We start from the raw sequence: 7,937 nt of genomic DNA on the forward strand, positions 1-7,937 counted from the left end.
AACATTTTAGCCCAAATAGAAAGATTGTCTAAATTAGACCAGCAAATATATATATTGTTAATCAATTATCTATGCCTAGGTCTTGCAGTTTGGTTCTATTTGTAGCACTTCTTGTCATGCACCTCCTTCTCCCCAAGATATGTAGCACTTGCGACTTTCACATATAATTTTACATTGCCCAAATCAGTTGTCATTTGAATACATTTAGTTAATTTATTACTTCTATGTCTTACTTATATCTGTATTTATTGCCATCATTTATTTGGCTGTATTTGTCTTCTTTTGTGTCCTACCCTAGTCATTTGAAACCATGCTTAGCTAGAAATAAGGGAAAATGCTTTCATACCTAGACAATTTAGTCTCAACTAAGTGGTGTGGGTGCCATCTCTCCCATGTTTTAACAGTGTGGTCGCACATATTGACATTGTGCAGAACGGGGCTTAAAGGACCACTCTAGGCACCCAGACCACTTCAGCTTAATGAAGTGGTCTGGGTGCCAGGTCCAGCTAGGGTTAACTAATTGTTTTATAAACATAGCAGTTTCAGAGAAACTGCTATGTTTATCAATTAGTTAAGCCTTCCCCTTTTTCCTCTAGTGGCTGTCTCACTGACAGCCGCTAGAGGCGCTTGCGTGATTCTCACTGTGAAAATCACAGTGAGAGCACGCAAGCGTCCATAGGAAAGCATTATGAATGCTTTCCTATGTGACCGGCTGAATGCGCGCGCAGCTCTTGCCGCGCGTGCGCATTCAGCCGACGGGGAGGAGAAGAGGCGGATCGGAGGAGGAGAGCTCTCCGCCCAGCGCTGGAAAAAGGTAAGATTTAACCCCTTTCCCCTTTCCAGAGCCGGGCGGGAGGGGGTCCCTGAGGGTGGGGGCTCCCTCAGGGCACTCTAGTGCCAGGAAAACGATTATGCTTTCCTGGCACTAGAGTGGTCCTTTAATTGCCTCTAATGCACTAGCCTCCCTATGCTTTTGTATGGGTGCTTTCCTATGGAAATTTCAATAATCTCGGTCATGGAGGCGGAACGTCTCTGTGGAGACCGTGCTGTAAGGGAGAAAAGGTAAGTAAAAGACCTTAGCTTTCTTCTTGCAGGTGGCAGTCGGTAACCTGGATTCCTAATGCTATAGTACCATAATTCATTGATGGATCCCCTCACCCCTATGCAATAAAAATATATTTTAAAAACTTATTTTACTGATGTTTTTTTTCCAGTGCTGAGGCTTCCTTAGCGCTCCTGACCTCCCACTCTTGCTACGCCATCACGAAGTGTCCTTTCCTTTTCACTGGTCCAATCCAATGTTCTTCATAGGGAACCGTTGGGGACTGATGCGCATAAGTGTTTTCATAGAGTATTGAATCCACTGCTTTGCTACGAGTTGTAACGTCACATGACCAAGTTTTACTTTGCCTTTGCAGCAGAAGTGCCTTTAGTGGTTGTCAGAAGACCGCCACTAGAAGTGAATTTAACCCTTCAAGGTCAACATTGTCGTTTCTACAGATGTAGGTGGAGTGGTCTGGGTGCCTTTAGCAATCCTTTAATTATTGTGATACATCTCATGTACAGAAAAGGACAATTCCATGGCATATGTTGTTATATTTATAAAGCACTAACAAATTCCACATTAAAAGGACTTTCCAGACCCTAAAGCACTTCTGCTCCCCGCTGTCCAAATTCATAGAAGGGCCACTCCAGTTCACTCTGCTTGAATGATCAACCAAGTGGAAGTGAGAGCTTCTATAGGGATGTCAGATGACATACTTTCAGTGTTGTAGTCTCCTTGACTACTGTAATCCGCTTCTCAGGGGTCTTACGTGCTCCCAACTTGCGCCGTTACAGTCCATAATGAATGCAGCGGCGATGCTCATCTTCCTGTCTGCCCACGCCTCACCCTTCTGTCACTCCCTACTAGACATGTGCAATTAGTTTCGGTCCGAATATGAATTCGGACGAATTTCGGGCAATTCGGACATTCGGGTACTTCCATTAGGTCCCCCCCCCTTATTCTAATTTAGGGCCCCTACCCACCACTCAGGGGTGGGGGCCAGGGGGGAGGACATTAGGTTCCCCCCCTTATTCCAATTTAGGGCCCCCACCCGCCGCTCAGGGGTGGGGGCCCGGGGGGAGGACATTAGGTCCCCCCTTATTAGTATTTAGGGCCCCCACCCGCCGCTCAGGGGTGGTGGCGGCCAGGGGGGAGGACATTAGGTTCCCCACCTTATTAGTATTTAGGGCCCCCATCCGCCACTCATGGGTGGGGGCCAGGGGGGAGGACATTAGGTCCCCCCCATTATTAGTATTTAGGGACCCCACCCGCCGCTCAGGGGTGGAGGCCGGGGGGGAGACATTAGGTTCCCCCCTTATTAGTATTTAGGGCCCCTACCCACCGCTCAGGGGTGGGGGCCGGGGGGGGACAATAGGTTCCCCCCCCATCATTTTACTTTAGGGCCCCCACCTGCCGCTCAGGGGTGGGGGCCGGGGGGGGCAATGGATCCCCCCTTTAGTTTACATTCTATATGAGGTGGGTGTAAAACACATTAGGACAGGAATTTGCAGTCAAATAAGGTGGACTGCCCTTTAGGAGAGAACAAGAGACAGGTATGTGAGGTAGAGGTTAGTCTTGGAGGCCATAAGCTTTCCTAAAGAGATGGGTTTTAAGGCACTTCTTAAAAGATGCAAGACGAGGGGAGAGTCTGATGGCGGTAGGCAGGCTATTCCATAGGAAGGGAGCGTGAGTTGGCTGTACAGGTGCGTACAACGGACAGGAGGTGGTCACGGGAAGAGCGGAGAGACCGAGAAGGGACATACCTATGGATCTGTGAGGAGATATAAGAGGGGCTAGAGTTGTTCAGTGCTTTGTAGGTGTGAATTAGTACCTTGAATTGACTCCTATAGCATACAGGAAGCCAATGTAAGGACTGGCAGAGGGGTGAGGTGTGAGAGAACCGACAAGAGAGGAAAATCAGTCTGGCAGCAGCGTTCTTTATGGACTGTAGCGGTGCAGTATGGCTTTTGGGAAGACCAATCAGGAGAGGGTTACAATAACCTATGCAGGAAATTACTAGAGCATGGACAAGCTCCTTGGTAGCATCTTGTGTAAGAAAGGGGCGGATGCGGGCTATGTTTTTAAGATGGAATCTACAGGATTTCGCAACATGCTGGATGTGAGGCCAGAATCAAGTATGACGCCAAGACAGCACGCTTGCAAGGATGGACTGATGTGGGTACCACAAACTTGAAGGGAGAGCGAAAGAGTAGGATCAGTATTAGGAGTAAAGACAAGGATCTCAGTTTTAGAGAGATTGAGTTTCAGAAAGTGGGAGGACATCCAGTCAGAGATGGAAGAAAGGCAAGCAGTGACACGTTGCAGGACGGCAGGGGAGAGGTCCGGGGAGGAGAGATATAACTGGGTGTCTGTCAGGGTGGCAACATAAAACAAACATTTAAAGGAAACCAGGAGACTGGGAATTCCAGGGAAGGATTACAAGAATGACCCCAGAAAAACCCAGCATAAAGAAAACCAGACATAGAAAAGAAAACCAAAAAAACAAGAAAAACTAAACAAGAATAGTAAAAAGAGTACTGGATACCAGAAGCCATTGCCAGATTGATCCGCAACTAGGAACAGGATGTGACATAACTCCCCTCCTAAGGAGCGACCTCCGGACGCTCCCAACAGCTCCCAGGCAGAGACCAGGAATGGCGAGCGGATCCTGCAATGAAGTCCTCTTGACTTCCACGGAGGCAAGGATCCCCCACCGGAAAGGCCTCCTGCATAGGAACCACCAGCAATGAATGAAGATCTCAGAACCGGAACAAGGAACAAAGCATCACAAGATGACACCTGCAGAGACCACCAAACTGCTTAGTAGATCGACCCCCTCCAAGAAAGGAATCAGACAGACTGAACAAGAATGAGGAAGTCATCTCCAGCAGACTGGTCCAGATACAGGAACTCTTGTATGCTGCATAATCCATGCAGGACAGGATACAGACAGGGCAGATCAGGAAAGCTGCAAAGTCCACTCCACGAACTCCAAGGGCCTACGGCCATACTGTCAGGGTGGCAACATAAAACAAACATTTAAAGGAAACCAGGAGACTGGGAATTCCAGGGACGGATTACAGGAATGACCCCAGAAAAACCCAGCATAAAGAAAACCAGACATAGAATAGAAAACAAGAAAAACTAAACAAGAATAGTAAAAGGAGTACTGGATACCAGAAGCCATTGCCAAAATGATCCGCAACTAGGAACAGGATGTGACAGTGTCATCAGCGTACAGGTAGTAGTGGAATCCAAAAGAGGCAATAAGTTTGCCAAGAGAGGCAGTATAAAGAGAAAATAGAAGGGGACCAAGGACAGAGCCTTGGGGGACTCCAACCGAGACAGGACGAGGGTAGGAGGTATCATTAGAAAAGGAGACACTGAATGAGCGTTGAGAGATATAAGAGGAAAACCACGAGAGGACAGAGTCACAGATACCAAGTGATTGAAGAGTTTGAAGAAGGAGAGCATGATCAACGGTGTCAAAGGCTGCAGAGAGGTCAAGAAGAATTAGTATGGAGTGGTGGCCTTTGGATTTAGCTGCGATTAATCTGTTAATAGATCCCGACTGACTCCTCTTTTGCAACTATCATTAGTCTGATACTACCCTTACCTTTTGTGTCACTTTACCCCACTCCCTCTAGCATGTAAGCTCATTGAGCAGGGCCATCAACCTCTCTTTTCCTGTGTGTCCAACTTGTCTGGTTACAACTACATGTCTGTTCGTCCACCCATTGTAAAGTGCTGCGGAATTTGTTAGCGCTATATAAATAATAACATAATAATAAAAGTCTGATCTATAGTAATTGATCGTATTCCATATTTCTCTGTCTAGCAAAGATTTTTGGTATAACAAGCTTGTCCTTGTCCTACTCATCACATAAATTGAGTGGAACTGCTGTATAAATGGAAACCCAGGTTATAAGCAACAACCGACAAAGCCACTGACTCCAGAAGTGTGTTGCTGCAAGCAGGAGAAAGATCAGGCACATGCACAATGTGTGCATGCCTGCTTGACAGCTCTGGGGAGATGTCTTATATACAAATCACTGCAGTTGTAGGGCATCCATAGAGTGAGAATTAAGTGTAACAATGCAAATTTGCTTGGGGTCTTTACGTAATGGATGTAACAAACCTACCTAATACGCTGTCATGGATAATAGCTAGGAAATTGTAAATGAAGTATACATATATTGTATTTTATTATAACCTATGTGAATATAGATCGATCGTCATACATCTACCAGACTAATGTATCTTCTGTTGGGGTCTGTGGACATTGATGAGGTTACTGACACAAAATGCTACTTAACTGTCATGTGTTGCGTATTTGTGTGCCCAGAGGCAGGTGTGACAGCCGTTCCTTCTCTGATTTATGCCCTCATTTCCTACCTTCTTCCACGTTTCAGTATAGTTTCTCATCTATTCCTAGCTCTGGCAGCACTGTCACGTGTCCTGTGTAGTGATGTCACGAACATAACATTTTCGGTTTGCGAACCGCGAACGCGAATTTCAACAAATGTTCGCGAACCGGGCAAACCACCATAGACTTAAATAGGCAGGCGAATTTTAAAACCCACAGGGACTCTTTCTGGCCACAATAGTGATTGAAGGGGGGGGGAATAAAGATAATAAGGGGGGGGACCTACTGTCCTCCCCCCCAGGCCCCCACCTCTGTGCGGCGGGTGGGGGCCATAATGATAATGAGGGGGGGACCTACTGTCCTCCCCTACCCCTGGGCGGCGGGTGGAGGCCATAAAGATAATAGGGGGGAACCTACTGTCCTCCCCCTCTCCGGCCCCCACCCCATGGCAGCGGCTGGAGGCCATAAAGATAATAGGGGGGACCTACTGTCCTCCCCCTCTCCGGCCCCCACCCCTGGGCGGCGGGTGGGGGCCATAATGATAATGAGGGGGGGACCTACTGTCCTCCCCCCCGGCCCCCACCCCTGAGCGGTGGGTGGGGGCCCTAAGAAAAACAATAAAGGGGGGACCTACTGTCCCCCCCTGGCCCCCACCCCTGAGCAGTGGGTGGGGGCCCTAAATACTAATAAGGGGGGACCTAATGTCCTCCCCCCTGGCCCCCACCCCTGAGCGGCGGGTGGGGGCCCTAAATACAAATGGGGGGGACCCTAGTCACCCCCTCCCCCCCAAAAAAAATTATCCCCCTACCTACCCCCCTCACCCTAAAAATAATAAATAACTAAGAACCTGTAAAAAAAAAAAACTTACCATTCGATGTTTTCTTTCTTCTAAAATCTTCTTTTTTCAGCCCCAAAAAAGGGCAAATAAAAAACCATAATAACCGATGCAATATAAAAAAAAAAATCCATCTTCTGGAGGGCTCCGCGCAGACTGAGCTCTGCAGGGCGGGGGAAGGCTTATAAAGCCTTGCCACGCCCTGCAATTAGGCTAAGAACACTCTGATTGGCCGGTTTAAGCCAATCAGAGTGCTCTTTGTCATTTTACACAGTGTGGGAAAATTCCAAAGAACTTTCCCACGCTGTGTAAAATGACACAGAGCACTGTGATTGGATGTATTTCAAGCCATCCAATCACAGTGCTCTGTGTCATTTTACACAGCGTGGGACAATTCCAAAGAACTTTCCCACACTGTGTAAAATGACACAGAGCACTGTGATTGGATGGCTTGAAATCCATCCAGTCACAGTGCTCTGTGTCATTTTACACAGCGTGGGAAAGTTCTTTGGAATTTTCCCACGCTGTGTAAAATGACAAAGAGCACTCTGATTGGCTTAAACCAGCCAATCAGAGTGTTCTTAGCCTAATTGCAGGGCGTGGCAAGGCTTTATAAGCCTTCCCCCGCCCTGCAGAGCTCAGTCTGCGCGGAGCCCTCCATGGGTGAAGATGGATTATTTTTTTGGGCGCTCGTTTTTTTTTTTTTTTATTGCGTCGGTTATTATGTTTTTTTATTTGGCCTTTTTTGGGGCTGAAAAAAGAAGATTTTAGAAGAAAGAAAACATCGAATGGTAAGTTTATTTTTTTAACAGGTTCTTAGTGAAAGGTCCCCCCCTCATTATTTTTAGGGTGAGGGGGGTAGGTAGGGGGATACATTTTTTTTCGGAGGGGAGGGGGTGACTAGGGTCCCCCCCCATTTGTATTTAGGGCCCCCACCCGCCGATCAGGGGTAGGGGCCAGGGGGGAGGACATTAGGTCCCCCCCCTTATTAGTATTTAGGGCCCCCACCCACCGCTCAGGGGTGGGAGCCAGGGGGGGGCAGTAGATCCCCCTTATTGTTTTTTTTAGGGCCCCCACCCACCGCTCAGGGGTGGGGGCCGGGGGGGGGCAGTAGGTCCCCCCTTATTGTTTTTTTTAGGGCCCCCAATCACCGCTCAGGGGTGGGGGCCGGGGGGGGGACAGTAGGTCCACCCTCTCATTATTTTTATGGCCCCCACCCACCACGCAGGGGTGGGGTCGGGGGGAGGACAGTAGGCCCCCCTCCTAATTTTTTTATGGCCCCCACCCAACGCTCATGGGTGGGGGCGGGGGGAGGACAGTAGGTCCCCCCATTGTGATTTATGGCCCCCACCCACCGCGCAGGGGTGGGGACCGGGGGGGAGGACATTAGGTCCCCCCCTTATTTTTTTTTTAGGGCCCCCACCCACCGCTCAGGGGTGGGGGCCGGGGGGGCAGTAGGTCCCCCCTTATTGTTTTTTTTTAGGGCCCCCACCCACCGCTCAGGGGTGGGGGCCGGGGGAGGGCAGTAGGTCCCCCCCTTATTGTTTTTTTAGGGCCCCCAATCACCGCTCAGGGGTGGGGGCTGGGGGGGGGGACAGTAGGTCCCCCCCATTGTAATTATGGCCCCCGCCCACTGCGCAGGGGTGGGGGCTGGGGGGAGGACAGTAGGTCCCCCCTCTCATTATTTTTAT

The sequence above is a fragment of the Pelobates fuscus genome, chromosome 3 (genome assembly GCF_036172605.1).
Source record: "Pelobates fuscus isolate aPelFus1 chromosome 3, aPelFus1.pri, whole genome shotgun sequence".
Classification (NCBI taxonomy): Eukaryota; Metazoa; Chordata; class Amphibia; order Anura; family Pelobatidae; genus Pelobates; species Pelobates fuscus.